At 33.9% G+C, this 23,130-nt stretch overlaps 1 protein-coding gene across 2 annotated transcripts in view; it reads left to right on the top strand.

The window, feature by feature from the left end:
• LOC126965276 (uncharacterized) overlaps nucleotides 1-23,130 on the top strand; it is a 66,854-nt gene that overhangs the window by 3,911 nt on the left and 39,813 nt on the right. Inside the window, exon 2 of one of the 2 annotated variants that reach the window (XM_050808779.1) lies at nucleotides 19,038-19,107. The exons of the other annotated variant lie outside the window; for it this stretch is intronic. The gene's annotated coding sequence lies outside the window, so the exon portion shown is untranslated. The remainder of the gene's footprint in view (nucleotides 1-19,037; nucleotides 19,108-23,130) is intronic. 2 annotated transcript variants of the gene reach the window in all.

Below are 23,130 nucleotides of genomic sequence, written 5' to 3'. Positions count from 1 at the left end.
TATAACACAATCCACTTTAAAAGATTTAGCAATTTTACGGAGCCTAGTAGATGGCATTGTGAGTTTATGTTTGTTTCGAGTATTGACACTGTGTATATCACTATTCTTTTTAAATTGGCTAATAAGGCTGTAGATCTCAGCCTTATATAAAAACATATAATGCAATAATTAATAATTACCAGAAAAAAGTACATATATTGGAATGCTGCTGAATCGTAATTTTTTTTGACGAAAAGCCAATGCTGTATTCCTATCCAGTATTATATATAATTTACTGCTCATTAGTAGTATATATATATTGTAAGTTAATTGAATGCAGTGAATTAAAAAGAAAGTTTAAAGAGTTAATTGAAGTTAATCGAGTTAAAAGAGTAAATTACTTAAAATACAAAATAAAATTAATATTCAAGAGTGCTTACATTAAGCTGATTAGAATTAAGAATAATTTCACTATGATTCTATTTATTGTCTGAGAAAATTAAATATTGTTTACTCAGTTACTTTACGAACAAGATGGACGAACTAGCGCGGAAGTCATCTAATGGTTACTGGAATACATACTAACTTCGATAAACGAAACACAAGGCTGTGCCGGCCTTTGAAATACACGTGGTTTTTTATAATTAACATACTTTGGTAACGCTAACAATAAGAGTTCATAATATCATAGTTGTATCTAGGAAATTTGTTATTAAGAATAAATCGTTACTATATAATGCGAAATAAACGTCGCTCGTATAATCTCTGACATTGCTTTCTTCTTGAAAATATCTTAAAATATAAAAAAAAAATATTGAATTAGGCGTTACTTTGCGGAAATCCATAATTATACAAATGTTTTAAGTTTTCTTTCGTGTTAATTCTGCAGTCTCGTGCCAGATTTTGGCGAGACAACACGTCCTGAGGATGCCTCGTGTAGAGGCGAAACACGTGTCGAATTGTTTTAAAAACAAATATTGGCGGAATTAACACGAAAGAAAACTTAAATCATTTGTATCTTAAAATAATGTTCTTGTCCAGAGACTCTTGAAAATTTTAATTAAGAACTTTGTCTATAGCAATACGCTATAGCTTTTTAATATATGTACTTCAATCACCTCTTGATTATCAATGCAATAGCTATATCTTGGCGAGGTATTTATTCTACCTATAATAAGCTAAAGAGTGAAATTATTATTTTTGATGCACCTGTTAACGCAACAAAACTATTTATTATCAAATCATTTTCTAATCGTCTAATAAGTCGTTTAATTCGTTGGCTAACCTGTAAATACTTATGCTTAGTTTAAGACAAAATCGAATATAGTATATAACTTGAGGTTCCCGCCCGCTTCGTAGAGCGAATTTTAAAAGGAAATAAAATATTTTTTATTCACCTTATTACAAATACAATAAAATAAGTAGCCATAAACCATCTAGGATAAATTTTGCATCGAGTGGTGGTAATTTCATGTCGATACAAAAAGTGGTTAAGGCGTGATTGAGCCTCAAACAAAGATCATTTTCAATATATATATCTATATATTGATAATTTTCCTTCTTTCTAATTTTATCGTCTTTTAGTGAATATCTGTAATTAGTTCTAAGTTATCTATTGCATTTATATTATGAAATTGCTAGTGACTATGTCGACAGCTAATAAATAAATTAATAAAAACAAATATATGAAGAAGTAAATTACTATGCACATAATATGTGCTATGTGTATATTTGTTGAAAATTACAATTATAAATAAAGAAATAATTTATTTTGAAGTAGCTTTACATGAAAAAACGTGAATCTGTCAATCTATTGAACATTAAGGAGACTATTGATAACGTATACTAAAACCATATTATCTTATCAACAGGTCAAACTCTCTAACAGTTCTAATATCACCATCAAACGTACGATGTATCCCTTATCGTCGACAGCATAAAGCTCTTAAACCTACACCGGACTCTCAATAAAGACACAACTATATTTAATGTCTTGAATCTTCAAAGAAACCTTTGTATGAAGCCATGAAAACGTCGCGCGAACCCATAAACGGTATTAAAATGATAAAATATGGCTTTGGGATGGAATTGCGGTGATCGCAATCTCAGCCTTATTTATTTACGAATAAGTTTAAAGTTATGTTCGTTTGAAAACAGATTAAGATTCTTATAGATATGCTGAGGTATGTATAGTAAGTCACGTGTGTAAGTTAAGTTAATGTAGTTTTGACAATACAGAACTTGTTACGCCCCTAACATGTTACAACCCAGCTACCGTACGGCATAATTTAGCACATATTTACTTTTTTTTATGACAATGAGATACGAGATGAGCAGGACGTTCAGCTAATGGTAATTGAAACGCCCTGCCAACAATGCAGTGCAGCCTTTGCTTCTTGAAAAACTGAAAAAAAAAATCTGCGCTACAATTGCGTTCATTACCTTATGACATAAGATGTTAAGCCTCATTTGCCCAGTAATTTCACTTGCTAGGTCGTCTTTCAGCCCGAAACACAATAATGCTTACACATTGCTGCTTCATGGCAAAAAAATTCGCCGTTGTGGTACCCATAATCAAGCCGGCATCCTGTGCAAAGGAGCGTCCCACTGGTAAATGCTTGGGCCTTGGACTTCCCTATTTTTTATGCCCCGGAGAAGCACAGGGCAAAGTACGCACCATATTATCGATTAGGACAAGCGGGGCCCCAATTAGTTCATTTCACTCGGGTATTGGTGAGTATTGAGAATATATATAAACATACACACTTTTGTTATTTAGTTTAAATCTCGTGACAGGCTTCGTGGAACATGGAACATACCATAAAATATCATTACTTGTGGCAGCGTCATGAGGCGGGTCGTTCCCATCACTAAAATATGGTTTAGAGATGCGATGGATCCATTTGCTTGTGAAAGTTATATATTGTTATGTGTTGTAGCTGTATCTTGTCACCGAAAGCAGTGCTTTAAATTTTAAGTTAAGTGTATATTTTTTTTAAATACTTCACTTTATAAAAATGTTCGTATTTAGTATAATTAGGTGGATAACGAAAGTACTGTACTCAATAAATTCTGAGGATTTTTTTATAATTTATTTTTTACCTTAATATAATTGAAAAATGGTGGTACCTAAATGGTAAAATATAACATACACTTTGATACATACATAAAAATTAATGCCAGGTGTTGTCAACCAACTATTTTCCTACAAGAGCAAAAATATCTCTGCACTTCTATGACTTAACGAATGCAAGTAATCAAATTCATGAAGCTTTTATTGACATTGCAGAAATTGTAAGGAAGATTATCCATGCACCGCTAAATTAAAAAGTGTGTGCGTGTATTCTTTACGCACGATTGAAGTAAAACTTAATTATAATTATTAACTTTAGTAATAATTAACAGATACATATTATATATACTTTTTTTTTGCTTATCTGAAAGCTCATAGACAAAATTTGTTATTTTCATTTGCCCTTGTTTGTCCCACCTATTCTAGTACATCCAGTATATAACAACAAAAATACTTACATTAATTTAAGCCGCGTTATAAATAAATAATTGCATAAAAATAATTAAATTATTAATAGCACACACATCAATATAACGTTGTTATTGAATATTAACGAATATGGCTCTATGGGCTTGGACCTTTTGCCTGTACGATGGACGAAGAAAAATTAACGAATGTCGCAAACGTCAGACTGAGAACTTTTATTTATTATTTATTACAAAGTAAGTAGTCATAAATGAACAAATTCACTTGGAGATTTTCAGAAAATATTACTGAACAATTTGAAACAATTTGTTAAGCCCATTATAATGGTTAAAAATTGTTTCAATTGACTTTTTTCTGCCGGAAGTACTAACGTTACTTCCGTCAAAATATTCTGAGTTACCACCAAGTCACGCCTAAAGAAGTAGTACTTCAATATATGACCCTCGATAGTATTTTTTACTACATACAACATCGTTGCCTCAAAGTCTGGACTGAGGTTTGTTAAGAGAGACTGGTCTACGACGATCTCTCCATAAAAAATAAGAGAAGTACAAACCGTTATTAATAGCAGCAATAATATAAATCCGATAATATTAATTAATTGACTCAATTTCAATAAACAGAATAGCCATTTAATTAAACCTGCTGTTCGTTTGTCTGCAAGATAAACAAAGCGAACGCGAAAACGGCGATATCACACAATAATTAGTCTCTCTTGTAATTCATTAGGGTTGTCAAGTCAAATCACTGTTTAAATTATATTTCTTGTATAAGAACATTATAATTACTATATAGTGTGTTTTGTTGAGTTCCTGGAGGTAAACAATGTTGGGAACTTTTTACTATTAACGGTGTGCCAAAATATATTTTTTTTCTGAGAGGAAGAAAATACATTTACGTATTAAAAACCCCGAAACGGGGCCCATATGTCGGGCTCAACCCCTACCGACCAAAAACCTCCTCTATGTTGTAAGCCCTAAAGCCATAAAAAAAGCAAATAACAGTGACATAGGACGTGGGCCGTGGAGGATAGATGTTCATGGAAAACACGAGGATCTTCCGAAAACTACATAACAGTTAAGTTTTATTTTATTTAATGATTCGTATTATATACCACGACTTTTTAAGAATTTTTGAGTTTGAGGTATGTATTTGGTTGTGGCCCATGGCCAATGTTAACCTAATTCTACTATCAATATTTATTGAAAGTGCCAACCCTACCCACTACTACGTTCCCGTATTGCGGTCTTTCACCTCGACGACTTTTTGTCCAACTGTCCAACCTACATGTAGGTCTACATACAATTGACAACCTTTCTACACAATTGCCGCTCTTATTATCACAGTAGTAAGAACAATAATTGCTGATTAAGGCACAAAGGAAAGTTTTAATAGGTATGTGATAATATAAATCATTGGCTAAACGGTTATTTGCTGGTACGTTTGTATCAGACTCGTGATCATAGTGAAGCTAATCGTTCACCACATAAACATAATATAGCACACGAAAAACTTTTCTTTCACGAACTTCTCTCGAGACCCGGGAAAAGACAAAAGATAGTTTTCAGTTTTTTCATTAGTGAAAATGATATTTCAGTACTTTTCACCCTTGTATCGGAACAGCAAGCATTGATCAAGTCCCTCTCTTTAACTGTAGGAATTGATTTAGAACATGTCCTGTGCATCAACGATAAGCACTAGCTTTCAAGTCTTCTTAATAGGTACGCGAAATCCAAAGGGCAATCTTCATTTCTTGCGACACATTTTTAGTTTCGTTTTAGGTTTTCGGCGAATTCTGCCTATTTGTTTATCGTAGAATAGAGGACATCACCTGATGTTAAGTGATCACCGTCCGCGTCGGTCAAAATCAAAGAAATAATTGGCAGTTGTAGAGACTGCTGGTACAATTGAAAACATAGAATTTTTAGTATTAAAATTTGAAATTTCATAATGTTAAAAACAATTAAATTATTAATATCAATTTATATTTAAAACTTATTTTCAATAATATATTAATCAAACAAAAACACTATTTCAACAATGCACAGTATATACACATTGAACTTTTCACTAAATCCATTCAATTTTACTTACAAGATATAGGTACACGGCACTAATGTTGCACAATAATTGTCAGCTTTATAGCTATCTACAGATATACTGCTACAAGCATTTCGGTGACAAAGGCGGCAAACCCACGTGATTTCACCCATCCGAAAAGTGTCTAACTATCGCGTGCGCCAGTAAAGAGCATGTCGGTGACGCGAACCCAGCTAAAGAAGTTTTCACTTTAAAAAAATTATAATGTTTAAGCTTTACGATTACAAAGTAATTCGAACATCTAACGTCCTTACTTTAAGTACTTTTTAATATGTTTACGAAACAGCGCGCTCAAGGTGTCTGTGATGGTCAATCACAAATATGTGGCCTTGTTACTTCAGTTTTTAAACTAGCCGGAGTTTCGTGCGTAACCAGTTTCGCTGTTGTAGTAATAAAATATAATAATTTAATGTACAATCGATCTTGTTATAAAATGATTATTGCGTACAGACAGAAGATTATACTGTGTGATGTGTCATTAGTCTTTTACATTCATTACTCTATGACTGAGCTATGTAAGTTATGTAAGGCATAGTTGACACACTTTTTACACACTTTTTACACAAATTATCTTGCCCCAAGTTAAGTATATATAGCCTGTGTTATGGTTTACAAGACAATGATATATTTAATACAATATACTTACTTAAACATACATAAATTCATATAAACATACATAAATACATTTAAACATCCATGACTCGTAAACAAACATCCATATTCATTATATAAATGCTTGCACCTACCGGGATTCGAATCCGGGACCTCTAGCTTAGTAGGTAGGATCGCTAACCACTAGGCTATACAGGTCGTCTATATAGTTAATGATTACCTCTGAATTGATAGCACAAATTATTATTTTATTGAATAGTAATGAACGGAAAAGGCATATGGTTATAAATTAACAATTGCAATTTGTAAGAACAGATTAAATTTAAATACTCGTAACTTTTTTATATCTTAAATCAAATCAATTTCACGTAATTCCATTAGGTCAAAGAAATGATAGTTATGAACTCAGATTAAAGATTTGTCTCTGCTGTGCTCCAACTAGACACCGCACTACCTAAGAACAATTATAGATTTTTTATTACGGCAACTATAAGATGCTTGTGTGCGTGGCATCTTGACACTCAATTCCATCTGTAAAATTTTATAACATACGCTTCGTGTTATTTTACATTGAAATAAATAAAATACATAATAATTACTGATAATATGTGATCCCAGTGTCTTTCTTATTTTTTCCTTTTTGTTGTAGTATTATTTTAACAAAGTTTTACTACGCAACCCGGCATTTTACTTTCAATTATCAGCAAAGATTAACAGAACGTGGCACATCAACGTGAACACATTGTTCGAAACTGGCTCTAGTAGTAGTAGTAGGTGGATTTTTTTAAATTAACGCAATTTATTAACTACAACAGCTTCATCAAAAATTAAAAGCTTGAAAAATTAGAAATTAAAATACTTGTCCCATTCTCATGTTGAATTAATTAACAATAATACGTTTTGAATTTAATAAAAGTCTTATACAATCAATTAACTGTTATTTAGTAGTGAATTCCATTAATTATGATACAAAAATATGGTAATTAAGTACATAATTAAGACGGTTACACAATTCATTAATCCGCTACGGCGAGACGCACGCAACTTCTTCGCTCAGTTGTTTACTTATAGCAAGCACTACTTCATATTCTATTATAGGTTCCACCTTCGCACGACACGCCACAAGTTAGGATATCATCCCCACCATCTGGATGTGTGGCGGTCCTCCACAGTGTGGTTTTCAAGGAGCTTTCTTCCTCGTACTACAAAGCTGCGGAATGAGCTTCCTTGTGCGGTGTTTCCGGGACGATACGACATGTGTACCAAAAAAAAAAAAGCGCGTACACCTTCCTTAAAGGCCGGCAACGCTCTTGTGATTCCTCTGGTGTTGCAAGCGAATGTGATCGGCGGTGATCACTTAACACCAGGTGACCCGTACGCTCGTTTGTCCTGCTATTCCATAAAAAAAATAGATACCAGTAATACAAAATCATTGTTTTTAGGTCGATGTAAAAGACATTTCTTGAGAATCAGTGACGCGGATCATGGCCACATACTCTAGGAAATGCCTATTACTAATGAGAATAGCCTAGGTGTCTGATTGTCTCATTTTTTCATTATTTCTAATGTTTTTATTTGGATTTGTGTCCTTTGCTTTTTAATTCAGTCATTTTATTATATCTAATTAGTAATTGTAATTTTTTTCGACTTTAATTGGATATTTTCAGAATAGTTATTATTTAATTATAAAATATTTTAAGTTTAGAATAAGTGAACTCGGTATTCCTCACGTAAACACTTAAATTTCATGAGGATGGCTAAAATTGGTAAGTAGTTCGTTTCTTGTATATTTTGAACAAATAATAAAAAGAAATTTGAACTGACTATTTTGAATTCTTTGAGCGAAACTCAAACACATATTTAAATAATATTTACCAGTGGGATTTATTTAGGCTTCTTTGAACATAACACGGGTACATACTACCCGGCCACATTATATCTGGGCCTCGCCGGAACGTGAAGCCCCCTCCCGTTCCCCTCCCACCCCGTCGCGCTCGTCCTGTTGCGACTGTACGGTTTGCAGTTTCATTACCGTTAGGTACATTTCGTGATATTTTCGTGCTATTACCGCTTTGTTTATATAGTTTTCATTGTTATGTTTTGACTTTTGTTGTTAATAGTTCCGTAGTTTCTGTTGTTCTGTGTCGCTTTAATAGTACTTCAAGAAAAATAAATACTTTTTTTACTTAACCCAGATTCTTTCATTCACTTTTAAAAATTATAATAATAATTATCATTACAACACAACACCTTTACTTCAATCTGTTTCACTGTTGATTATTTACTAATAATAATATCCTAGTGATACTTGTTTTCCACACCGATGTGACGTCGACTCGACAGTAGCCGTTAAGCAGTAATGAGCAAGCAATCTTGTATTTTGGTTTAAAGAGCGCTGTGGCTAGTGAAATTAATGGCCAAGAAGACTTAACACATATCTCAAACTGACGAGCGCATTGCGATGCCGCTCAGAACTTTTGGTTCAATTAAGAATTCTAAATTATCTAGAGAATATCTTATCAGAAAGTAAAAAGATAATTCTTTTCTTACATATTTTTTTCATAAAAATAGGTATTTTACAATAAGTAATCGAAATTTAACTTGTTTGTTTTTAAGTTGTAATCCCATATACGAATTCGTATATTTAATTTTAAAATCGTCATGTTATTGATGCTTCCAAGTGGCGTGTATACCTCTAGATCTGCAAGAAAGCATGACCGACGTATTCACTTATCACCTGATGGAAAGCGTAAACTCAACCCAGCCTCTACACTACTCGAGAACTGAATTATGGTATTCCAGGTATTTTCAAAGGTTGTCGGCATTGACTCGCGCAAAAAAACGTCAACTTAAGTCACCCGAGCAGTTGAAAAATTCCATAAAAAAAGTATTTACTCCACAGTTCTTACGATAAAGGAATGTTTTATAGCTGTAGTGCGAACTGTGCAGGTTTGATTTTAGATTGGAACTCTTATCAGTTCCGTCTCAGCATATGTAATACAAAAACTAAATTCAAACCCATATTTTTGTATTTAAAAAGGCTTTTAAATCATTTACTGAATGTCAAATTCAACCTATTCAAATTCAATTATTCTTATTCAAAGTAGGATACAAAAATCACTTCTCCAAATTCAAATTGTCCTCGTTTGTAAGAGACGCGATGGACAGAAACCGGTAGCAGATTATCCGCTTCAGATGCAACCCTAATGCTAGAGAGAGAGAGAAGAAGATACGAAATCTAAACAGTTTGTTATTTTTAAGTGATATCCCTCACGTCTGGATAAAATAATCAAATAAAATTTATACCATAATTTAGTACGAACCATGCGGGACTCGAACGGTTTGCACAGTTGCTAAGAGCGCTCGGACGGAAAATTAAATTTGGATACGAAATCATTTATTGCACGTCATTCCATGATTGCGTACCTCTACGTGCAATGTACGATCGCGGTCTAAGAATGTTTACCACCGTAAGTTTTATAACTGCAAGTACACATCGATGTCATAAAGTCAACGATATATTATGTCATTTATTAGGATTAGTCAGGTATGATATATGTATATATGTAGCATTTTATTTTTGAGAGCATGTTTCCAAGAAAGAGCAATCCTAGACGAAGGGGACGCGATATGAAGCTAGAATATCAATTAGCATCATCAAATCCATTAAAATACTTCCTGACCAACAGAGTTGTACATATATGGAATAGATTGCCCAAGGTTGTGGTTAAATCAAAATCTGTTAATAAGTTTAAGAATAGACTGGACAAACATTTGAATAGATATGGCAAATGATATAGACGCATCAGCGAAAGCTGCTTAGTCTATTATAAATAGTAATAATAATAATATTTTTTTTATGGAATTTGAGGACAAACGAGCGTACGGGTCAGCTGGTGTTAAGTGATCACCGCCGCCCACATTCTCTTGCAAAACCAGAAATCACAAGAGCGTTGCTGGCCTTAATGGAAAGTGTGCGCGCTTATTTTTAAGGTACACATGTCGTATCGTCCCGGCAACACCAAACAAGGAAGCTTAATCCACAGCTTTGTAGTACGAGGAAGAAAGCTCCTTGAAAACTGCACTGTGGAGGACCGCCACACATCCAGATGTTGGGGATGATATTCTAACTTGTGGCGTTGATATCACCCAAGAATACGATTTCAGCGGAGGAGATCTGTGCAAGCATGTCATCAAATGCCGCTTGAACGCAGGCCATGAGGTGATTCGTTACTGCGTTCGCGCTATGGGACCTGTAGACACACGCATAGATGCGAACGCGGTCTTCTAAATCAACACGGAGCCAGAGAGTAGACAGGTCTCTACCCTCAAAATTCCTGAGACGGCGACAGCAGACATCCTCCCTAACGTACACACATACCCCGGCATAAGGCAAAAAATTATGCTCAATTTTGTACCCGGGGTATGTTAAATATGACGTATCGCTAGGTCGAGATACCTGCCTCTCCGTAAGGAACAACAAGGCCGGCTGCGCCGTCTCAAGGTGGTGGTGGACGGCCTTTAAATTGGAGTAAATTACAAAAGTCCACATAAAGCGTGGAGCGGGGTGCCCTGTTTGTCATGTGAAATGCGCGGTACTGTGCCCTCCCTAGAATACGAGGGGCAGCCCGAGCGCGAATGCTCGGTAATAATTTTAGTTTTTACTGCGCACAGTGTGACAAAGAATCTTATTTGAAAACTGATAAGCATTTTTAGACCGCGACCGTACCAATGGAAACAATAACCGCCTCAAAGAACACGCAGTCCTTTCTATCAATAATATTTCTACGTAAACATTGGTGTAAGGGACCGCCCGCGGCTATCACCGGGGTCGTTTGATTAATTGGTCAGGGACTAAAGTGCATTAAGTGTTCTTGTAATTAAACCACGCTGGAGGTAGAGTGTTGCCTTAATTGGGTCATTTATTTATATTCTAGGGTAACGTAAGTTAGCTGTAGATGACAGTGACATATGAATATTGAAATTTAAATCGGGTAATGATGCCTTTAAATTACAGAATTAACATGAGTGTTGAAAACGTGCTTTTCAAGCAGTTATGGGAACTTTCTATTTTATTCGTTATCATAAGATATACATTAGTAAATGGAACAATATTCAACAGTTTTTAAACAGAATTTAAAGCATAAATCAAGAAATGCGCAATTCGCCTATGTTGCGACTATGTCTACCAATACACAGATATAAACATAAAAGAGGTTAATTTATTGAAGTAGGCGTTACTTTGCGGAAATCCATAATTATCCAAATGATTTGAGTTTTCTTTAGTGTTAATTCCGCCAATATTTGCCTTGAAACAGTTCGACACGTGTTTCACCTCTACACGAGGCATCCTCCGGACGTATTGACTCGCCAAAATCTCTAGAGAGATCTCAAACTCAAATCATTTGGATAATAGAGGTTGTAACATTTTTTAAATCCTATTATCCTGGTTTAAAAATAAATTTTTTAATCATTTCTAATGCATTGTGTGCGTTGCTCTTGTTCATAAGTTTATGAAATATGTTTTAAGGAAGACTTGGCTTCGGCCCTATCATTATAACAATATTTATGAAATTACATACATAATTGACCATGGCTGCATGGTTCTACCTCTGCCTTTCCCATTTAAGCTTCCCTAGCCTGCAGAGCCCATTAACCAAAAAAAAAGAATGAAAATAGCCATACAATGGAGGTGTAAACTACATCAATAATTTTTTGCCCATAAACCCAACGGGGCTTTTTCTTTTAATCGAGTATATTGAAATATGATTTAAATGTTCTTCTTTTATTGTACTTTGATATGAGCTGATGGTCTTGTTGCAATGTGCAAGTAAAAACTAACTAAAAGCAATTGTGTGGTTTTATGAAACCACGATGCAAATGAAACTTTGTTTTATAAAATAACATATTAATATTAGCATAATAACTTAAAGAAAAAAAACAAATGCTTTACTTCTTTATAAAAATTTAAATAAAATGCGAATAAAAATCATTGGGGTGTGGGGCTCGAAGCTACTCTCACTCTCTGGTACCAGAGCTTACATATGGCGCCTTAGTTGAAATGAATGATACAACTTCATCCTATTGATTGTGATGCGACACGCGATAGATGGGCGGAAAAATTTGAGGCGGTGTAATAAAAGTTTCACTTTAAAAAGAATAATGAAAAAAAAATGCATTAAAGAATAAAATTATTATTATGACGATATTATACAGAAAAAGATGAAAGCCTTGTTTAATAAAGACATTTGTGGAACCAGCTTGTGAGTAAATGTTTAAAATAATTGACATCATAAACTCTGAGTCTTAATTGCTACTTGTAATAATTGAAACGGCACGGACATAATATTAACAATTCCATGCGCCTTTGTGGGACAATTTCAGTAAATTTTATGTCCATCATAATTTATCAAAGACATAATTAATACGACTGGGCCATATAATACCATATAATGACTAGAAACTAAGGAATAAATTGCACTAAGAGATGCTAATATTACATTAAGTCTTATTTTAAATGGTTGTTATAAAAATAAACCCTGACTGAGTTCGTAGGACAGTTTTCTTATCAGATCAGATCAAGAGATAAATCTTCACAAAATCAAAACCAAACAAGTATTTTTATGGCTACTTACTACTAATTAAATACTTATGCCTAAGGTACTTACAAAGTCCGACTCGACCATGACAGGTTATTAAGAAAAATAATAAATCTACATTTCAATAAAATCATTTTATATGCGTTGTTGTTTAATCGCTAGATGACGGTAAAAATAATTATTTTTCCGATCCCTGAAAGAGTAGTGTAAAGTCAATTTAATTTTTGATAAAAGTAGTTTTAAAAAATCTAAATAACTTGCTTTGGTTGTAAAGATAATGTTAGAAATATAACTAAAATGAACATCAATTCCTGCCTTGTCGACGATAGATGAAAAAATCATATAAATTAACAAAAATCTTATTTTGCAAATTGAAAAATGGAATAATTTTATCAAACTAATTTGTATTCTTTGTATTTATATTGTCATCTGTCCTCGATAAATCTACGAAGTTTGTACAAAATCTGGCCGTTTAAAGTGGGTCTAAATTGCGTCCAAATGAGTCGGTTACAAACAAACAACCAAACATATAGGTGAAGAGTGTAAAAAGTAGCTGCCTAGAAGTTGTTATTTGAAAACACAGTGAAATAGTAAACTTGACCTTAAAACTAATAGAAACGTTTAACTGAAAGCTTGGCGATAATTTTGACGGCAGAAGCTAGAAAATCTATTAAATTTTATTATAATATCTGGTAACAATTAAGATAACTACCGACAGTAGGAAACAATCTACGGATGGATGGAAACTTATTTTAAAATATTTTACTCAATCCCTTGTTCATATGTTCACAGTCATGAATAGACGTCATGACTCACCGGCGTAGAAATCAACTGATAGTGGTTGTACATATAATTGCATTTCTTTTTCTTATAAGCACTAAAGTAAATGAATAAAATATATGTCGTAGGTATATTGTCAAAGCCGTGATATTACAATATCACTAGTGATATTATAATTACACGGTAGATTGTAAATCGACTTCATTTCTTACAATTTAACGGCCTGGTTTTAGTGACATTGTAATGTCACGCCTACACTATAGTGATATTGTAATAAATCTAGGTATATTACAAATGAAGTTAGCAGTGCAGACGTCGAGCGTTCTGATTGGTCAATTTTAGGCAGTATTAATTTGTTTTTGGGACCTACTAGTGAACAAAGGCCTATTCGCTTAGATAACAATTAGTTTATATGTCATAAAATTATGACAATACAATGCAAAGAACAGACCAATCAGAGACGGCCTTATAAACTAACAACCAGTAAAACTGTCAAAATATCATTGCTTTACAATATCACTATAGTGTAGCCGTGACATTAAAATGTCACTAAAACCAGGCCGTTAAATTGTAAGAAATGAAGTCGATTGACAGTCTACCGTGTAATTATAATATCACATATTTGACAATATACCTACGACATATACACTAACATTATAATTCTCTACTTTTGAAAGTATTGCCCTTTGGTTTCCATTTATTACTATTTAAAATATCAGTAAACCGTCTTGAAAATGTTTCAAGGTGACGAGCGCAGTTGCAATGCCGGTCAGAATTTAATGCTTTTCAAGAATCCTAAGCGGCACTGCATTATTTGATGCAAGACCTATCACTTACTACAAATCAAATCAAATAATTTATTGTTACAATCAAAAAAAAATAGGTCAATTTAAAATTCAAATTATCATTTTAAATAGGTAGGGAAGTCCTACTTCACAATAATACATATTATGTAATTATATATTGTTATGTATATAAAGAATATAAATATTTTTTTTTACTTATTGTAAAATAAGTGTTACCTAGTCAAATAACTGGCATCTTGTAAAATTCCTCCACTGAGTAAAACGTATGTTCGAGAAGCCACTTTCGAAGTTGTGTCTTAAACACCGTTGTGGAAGTTGCATCTTTCTTGATCGAGTTCGGCAGCATGGTGAATATCACTCATCTCGTATATTTTTCTCATTAAAAAAAATATAACTTAACATACGACGAAAATCCTGAAAATACGTGTTTAGAAGAACAAGTAACACAAAGGTAAAAGACATTTCATGACGAAAAAGATAAACTGAAAACTTAATTAACCATTTACATTGTATAAAGTATAGTCAACGCTAGATCTAAGATACCGCTTAACAAGGTGCTGATGGAGTGAATGAACGATCACATTATTATTCCATTTTTTACAATATTTCCCTATTGACTCGTGTGCTCGCTAAGTTGATTAGGTCTTCGCCGTATACGCAGTCGTTCAGACCGTATTTAACAATAATGTGACTCTATCACATCGCTCTACCGCCTGTTACTTTGCTTTACCTTGTTATAAAAACATATTGAGGTGCAGAGTGAACGAGACTGCCCACGAACAATTTTTAATTTGAACCACAATCGTAAATTGGCGAGGCGAGCTTGATGTTTTAGTTCATTGCTTCCTTGCAATAATTATTAATTCTCGAAATCTGTCTTCTATGGTGTTTAGACAATACCAGCGTTGAGAAGTAAAATTCCAAGGTTCTTTAATGTCTATATTGTTATTATTTACAAGATTTCTGTAAACTTTTGAACCAAATAAACCTTTTAATTATTAATATTATATACTTTACTATAACTGTATCTTATTTCCTATATGTATCATTATAACATTTATATTCAATACTAGCTAACCCGACAGACGTTGTTCTGTATATAATAAATAAAATAATGTTTTTTTTTATGAATTTGTCAATAGTATATCATAAAATCGAGAATTGCTTCGTAAAAATGCACCCTGTTGTTATAATAAAATTATTTCACAGCATAACTGTTAAACCGTTGCGTCAATAAATTCGACGGGGTATACGTACGCATCAAAGGAAAAACAAATTTGTTGTTCTTATTTAATTCCGAGCATTTTCCTATTTATTCACCATTTTAACCTTCCCTGTACTTCCACAAATAATTCAAGACCAAATTTAGCCAAATCGGTCCAGCCGTTCTCGAGTTTTAGCGAGACTAACGAACAGCAATTCATTTTAATATACATAGATAAAATAGATATAAAAAATAGAGTCCGATCGGCGTAGGCTCCCTACAATTCCGCCGGTGATCTGTCGCCCTGACAGTTTGAAGAACTTCAGTACGATATGTGCCGTTCTCAAAATAGCTACCTTCTGTATCTGACCCTTATTATTATCAATAACGTTTTATACTTACATAAAAGGACATATCGTTAGCAGTCTGATAGCGGTTTATGGCAAAGGTGTGCTTAAAGTGCTGTAAGCACACTTTTCTCCTAAGTCGTGTATCAACTGTCAATGTCGGAACCGATTTCTAATTTCAATATACGTTACCTAAACTGAAGTAATGTTTTACATTGCTGCCTAATGATTATTGACCAATAATGTTTTAAACAACTGGTGTAAATGCGGCATTGTAGATAGGTATAGCAGTCGATGCTTCTTAAGATGTGTAATTTGTGGCATATTCCATATTTCGGCTTTGTTATTATACTCCTTATGGCATTTTAATAACCGATCTACGGAACGTTCTTTTTCCATCCATGACGTATTGTTTTAGTTTTAGCTTTGTTTTTGTGTGAATGTGACAAACAAGAGTTTCCTATATTATACGGATTAGAAAATCAAGATTAACATATTGAAATGTAGATTTAAGAATTATGTCATAAAATCTGGATTCTGAATAATCTAAGAGTAGAGATTGCAAATTGAAAGCGGCTGTTGGAGACAATGTTGTTACCACTCAAGCAAGAGGCAAAACTATACTACTAATTCTTATCAAAGTGCAGACCCTAGAAAACTATTTCATGATAAAGTATTTTCTTGTATGTTCTTCACACGATATCTTCTTTTACCTACCATACGGTAGGTAGTTATAAAAGTAATCACCATTAATGGTGATTTATCCTACCCTATTTTAAAAAGATGATTTGAGTTTAAAAATCGAATAACGTCATTGTTTTAAAATTATATGAATACGCTTAAATAAACTTCAATTAAGCTTAAACTTGGCACAAAAAGCCTGCTTCTATAGCTACATCTTTCGTTTGTTCTACTACGAACGCAGTAGATAGTCCTCAGTAATATAACAATCGAACCGGTTCACACAAGGAGCTTTTCAGCGAAACGATGGTCTCTTATTAGCAAGCAAACCAGCTTTATCTTTTGCCAACGTAACTTCATAAGTATTTGTACTAATACCAACACAAAGTTATGTCATATCACAATCAAAACTATACGTAACGAGGTAGAATAGTGAGAAATGGAGAACGGCTAATATTTCAAATTTCGAGTGAAGTGAGATAGAAGAGAGATTCTTTATGCTTTATGCAGCTGATGGTAATTGATCGCCCTACCCAATACGATGCAAAAATTCTGAGTAACACCACAATTGCGCTCGTCACCTTGAGACAAACGATGTTAAGTCTCATTTGCCCAGTAATTTCACTAGCTACGGCGCCCTCCAGACCAAAACACATTAATGTTTACACATTACTGCTTCACGGCAGAAATAGGTGCCGTTGTGGTACGCATAATCTAGCCGGCTTCCTGTGCAAAGGAGCCTCCCACTGGTAATTTTTGCAAGGTCGCTTATAATGACGAATGTTAATCTATATTTTATATGTACTATCAAGAGTAGCAGGATCCAACCCGTAAAGTCCAAATAAATTTGAAGTTCTAATCTGTGCAAAAATATTGGGTTATGTGTTATGATCAATACTAATCCAATTTAAATTTTCTTAAAAATAAGATACTACACAAATTTAGTTTGTACCCTAATTTATGGACGATTTTGCACTAGACTATCTTATTTGTGATTCCATCGCGAGTACTGAGACTGCTTGTGGCGGCGACGTGGGACGGGTCGTTCCTTCCTTAGGTATGGTCGAATGAGGCGATTGCTGGCCCTTTGCGTGATGCTCGTGAACGGGCCCTACTTGTGGTGGAAGGATAATCCTGTTACCAGTAACTCTGCTTCATGTTTTTTAAAATTAAAGTTTTTTGATATTCCTGCTAGTAAGGGTAAGTTTATTAATCCGGCGGAAATAAACAGACGTGACATGAGTTCAGGCTCAAACGTAAGTGAGACCATAACCTTTATTTATCTCGTATTCGAGCAATTGAAGTGATTTTTAAGCTGAGATTTATAGAAAGTGACGTGAAACTAAGCTGAGTGTAAGCTTAGCATATTCTTTTTAAAAATATATATATTTGTCGGAGAATTAGAATATAAAAGTAATATGGCCTGTATGATTATATTCTACTCTGTGTATTGGGCTGAACTGATGGCGAACGTCATCTTTCAAAGTGTGTTTGAAGTTGTCACTGTGTACGTTAATGTCGGTGACGTGATTGAAGTTAGTTACTATTGTCCATCAGTAGAGCGCTCATTTAGAAGTCGCATTCGTCTTCAAGCTAGCGCCCGCGCCGGTTGTGCGCACTGATCGACTTAAAACAACATGGTGGATACCAACGCCGTGACGCTCGATTTTAAATCCAAATCCGATATTTATAGTATAATATAATAATAAATCAAATCATATAACTATATTTACAATACCATGATTATATTAAATTAAAACTATCATTACGGGGAAACGTACCAAGAATACTGGCATCATTTCCGCGTTGGATAGCTAGGCTGATCCGTTGACTGAAATAGCTGCCGGCGCTTGGGTTACCGGTAGACCTATTGAGGCACGTAGATAGTACTTTGTTCATTCTCTTCGGCAATCGAAGCAGCAGCCCCAGAACCAACGGACGTAACTTGGACATGAGAAGGAGCCGGAGTGTCGACGCAAGTCGCGTCCCACACCAGCGCCCTTCCCCGTACCCTAGCCACCAGGGCCATTCCACGAGGAATATTTGATTTCATTTTTATAGTCATTTGACAGCTGAAATTATACTGAGCTTAGCTAAGACCGCTCTATAGATCTCAGCCTTAGTCTTACTTAAGGCAGGGCTTTGGACTGATGCCTCGTGGCTTTGAAATATTTTACTCGGTCTTACAATTATTACTTACAGTCTTATAAGGCATTCAATAACAGAAACGCGAATGAAGCCCTATCATTGAGCAGGAAAAATCTATGCATACTCACCAGGATTCTAACTGGGCACTGTCGCCTAAACAAGCACCTCAGTGTGGTCGGAATAAAAAACGAAAGAACTTGCAGATTTTGCCGTGAGGCCGATGAAATGGCCCACTAATGCATAAGCGTAACACCATCCTTGACGTCTATAACCTACTTCCAGATGCTGTTTGTAATACTTGCGTCAAGAAGATACTGCGGTTTGTAAATGCGGCAGGGCTTGACGACGAGCTGTAAGTATGAGTGGCGAACACAACACTTCAATTCTGGACGTGGTGTAACTAGGACTCAATCAGGACTAGCCCAAATAGCCACCCTCTGCAAATATTAATAATAATAAATACAGTCTTGTAAAATTTAATTGTGTAAAAGTAGTTTATTGAATAAAGTAATTTTTTTATAAAGTAACCATTCAATTATTCCTTTACTAGCACTCACAAACTTTACATAAGGACGTCGCATTTTATTTAACTTGCAACATTATCGCTATTTTTATTACTAGTATTTATTTGCATTCCTCTACCATAATATGTAGTCTGTTCGTTGACTGGTGCAATATTTTTACTAAACTGCCGTCGAACATCTTGCGTAGACTGTTTACTGAAATAACTCTTCGTCCTCGCAGATTGGGCCAAAGATTTATTTATTTTATTGGGTAGTACCTCAACTTCATCATAAATGGTCTTTAATTGAAGAATTAACTTTTTAAGTTTATTCTTACTATCGTAAAGCGACGTGACGAGATTGTGTTTATAGAATGGAACAACTGATTTTAGATATTGAGCTATAAATTTGGAATCATCCGTAATCTTCGCTTTTGCGGCTAATTCTTGTAGTCTATAAAAGTATAGTAAAATATCTTCATCATCTGTTTGTTTAGCGAGATAGAATTTCTCTGCGTAATTTATAGTTGAGGGAAATTCATTTAAAAATAAATATTCTAAATCTTTAAAACAGGTAATATGGTCTTCTATAATTTTAAAAAAATACGATGCTGATAGTAAGTAGTATTAAAGACACGTGAACAAAGTGACTTCTCCTTAATAGAGACATTAAGTAAAGTGCTAATGGACACATTCTCAGTTTAGTCTATCTAGCAGTTAAGTTAAAATAGAATATCAGCCTAAGTTAAGGCTAGATTGTAAGGCAATTAGGGCAACATTAAATAACCATATTATTTTGTTCCCTTCGAGGGATGGATAAAGAAAAAAGCCTTACAATTTTCCACTACGTCAGCAGTTTTAAAAACTGTTGATGATGATTAAAAAGATCGACGATTCAAGTGTTAAAAAATATACTTTATATAAATATTCATATCTTTCGAAATCGTGATTAAATTAAGATAATTTTGTGTGAGATTCTTTTCACTATCTTTTATGTTCCATCGATTTGTATATTTTTGTATCTTATGCTAATTTTAGGCGTTTAAACAAGTTTTTACCATTCATTCGTCGCAACTAATAAGATAAAACCATGTATACAAATACGTAGAGATAGCATATTAATTTTGTTTTATCACAAGTTTCGTATACAAGGCTTTGAAATATAAATAGATCAGTAATATTTAACTCAAATAAGATAACGTTTAAACAATACAAGAAGCTATATATATATATATATATATATATATACTATTCTGGGAAGTAAACATAAAAATTCGATAAGTATTGTTCGTTATATTAATGATTACCTTTAAAACATTCATTCAAATCTACACCTTATTTCTTGGCAGTAATGTACAAAGTCTAGTGTATACGCTCATAAGAAGCTCATTGATGGTGGTATGAAATGATAAAAAGAGACGTCCGTCTCCTTCGCACGTTTCGTTGGCGATGTATTTTGTTTTAGCAATTGAGATGAAATTATTTAGCAAACTGATTAAAAATGTCAAGTACAGTTACATAATTTTGTTACTTTCAATTTCAATTTCTTGCAATTCCATGAATACAGTCCATAAATATAACATTTGGAGTAAATTCCACAAGGCAGTATTATAGCTACCCAGTTTGGGTGTCGCAATTTGATCTGATCAGCAGACCGTAGTATTTTTTAATTTAAATGGACACTAACCTGAAATACTACGCTCCATCCTTTTTATGTGTGGATAAGTTGTTATTTGAACAGTTTTTAATTGAACATTTTGTCATTGCGTGGCCTTATATTCAAAGCGCGGTCAAAACACAACTGAACGAAAACTCTGCCTAATAGACGCCTAGCCCGAGATTTGCTTCAGACAATATTTGAGCGGGATTGTTAGTCTAGTTGTTTATTGTGCGTCAATGTTGATTGGACAAAAAATTTACGGTTCGACCAGCAGTTGAATTATTTTTTTTAAATAAGGGACGAGACGAGCAGGAAGTTCAGCTAATGGTAAGTAATACCCATTAAAATGCAGTGCCGTTCAGTGTTCTTGAAAAATCCAAAAATTCTGAGCGGCACTACAATTGCGCTCGTCACCTTGACACATAAGATGTTAAGTCTCATTTGCCCAGCAATTTCACTAGCTACGGCGCCCTTCAGACCGAAACACAGCAAAATAATAATTCTTAAAAATGTTTAATTTTATGAGGTTTGCTTCTGTATGACGTTACAATCAGGTTTTCACGCCCCCAGATTCACACTATATATACTAGAAAAGCATAGACTATAGAGTATAACTTAACAACAAAAGAGGATACTCTGCGTAGGTTTGTTTCATTGTTTTGTGTGGATGACACAGCTGTACATGATAGAACCCCGCCATTGTACGCCCACTATACAAATATTTTTACATTTTGATAACTCTATGTTTTATGGTTATACAAATTTATGGTGATGTTTAAATTAAGTTGTAAAATTGAACGTGGCGTTCACTGTGAATATTATTATACTTAACTATTGCGTCTGTCTTTCGATAAAAATTCGTAGTCCACCTTGTGTTTTCAATAGTTTAGATTTCATAAATATATCTATTTTGATTCATCTGAATACTTCTTGTATTTTGTCGTGTAAATAGCTGCTTAGATTAAGGATTGGGATACCGCAGTCGTAGTCGCAAATTGTGGCAACTAAAACTACGCCCATTTGGGCATACTGGACGTTGACGTGCCACATGTTCACTTTGCTAATAATTGAAACTAAAAAGCCGGCTTGGGTAGTAAAACTTTGTAAAAATAATATTACAAGAAATAAGAAAGACACTGGGATCACATATCATCACGAAGAATTTTATATTTTTTTTTTATGGAATAGGAGGACAAACGAGCGTACGGGTCACCTGGTGTTAAGTGATCACCGCCACCCACATTCTCTTGCAACACCAGAGGAATCACAAGAGCGTTGCCGGCCTTTAAGGAAGGTGTACACGCTTTTTTTGAAGGTACACATGTCGTATCGTCCCGGAAACACCGCACAAGGAAGCCCATCCCACAGCTAATTCCAATGTAAAATAACATGAAGCGTAAGTTATAAAGTAGGAAAGATGCCATTGAGTGTCAAGATGCCACGCACACAAGCATCTAATAGTTGACATAATAAAAGAGCTACGGTTCTAGGTAGTGCGGTATCTAGTTGGAGCGCAGTGGACACCAATCCAATCAAAATAGCTGACGCTTATTAATAATACAATATTAAAATATTTCTTCCTTGCGTTATTTATGAAAACTTGTTTGATAATAACTATTTGAATGATTGCGTGTATAAAGATTTTAAATAAGATTCATAAAAACCAGTTTGAACATAACTTGTTCGTTGGCAACTAGTCGCTATTTAAACTGTATCACATATTTGTAATACCGAAGTAACAAATACTATAGATAGATATACAAACATAGACAGAGTGTATCGATACTGAGATTAAGTCTAAAGAATTTGATAATTTTGATTAAGTCAAAAGAATTTGATAATTTTGATTAAGTCAAAAGAATTTCATAATTTTGATTAAGTCAAAAGAATTTGATAATTTTGATTAAGTCAAAAGAATTTGATAATTTTGATTAAGTCAAAAGAATTATATAATTTTGATTAAGTCAAAAGAATTTGATAATTTTGATTAAGTCAAAAGAACTTGATAATTTTATTGTTGACGATTAAGCTTATTCATTAATTTCAAAATTCTTTATTAATAAATGATAATACAACAGAAATTTACAGCGATTTTCGTTTGAACATTAAATATGAGAATGGCTACGCAACTTTGAGGGTAGGAAAAAGAAGGAACGCCTATTAAAGTTTTACAAACATAATAACATAAATCTCGTTAAGACAATGTGTAGTTG

This window comes from Leptidea sinapis, chromosome 7 (assembly GCF_905404315.1).
Source record: "Leptidea sinapis chromosome 7, ilLepSina1.1, whole genome shotgun sequence".
NCBI classification, from domain to species: Eukaryota; Metazoa; Arthropoda; class Insecta; order Lepidoptera; family Pieridae; genus Leptidea; species Leptidea sinapis.
The sequence above is the reverse complement of the archived record's forward strand: the minus strand, read 5'-3'. Positions and strand labels throughout refer to the sequence as shown.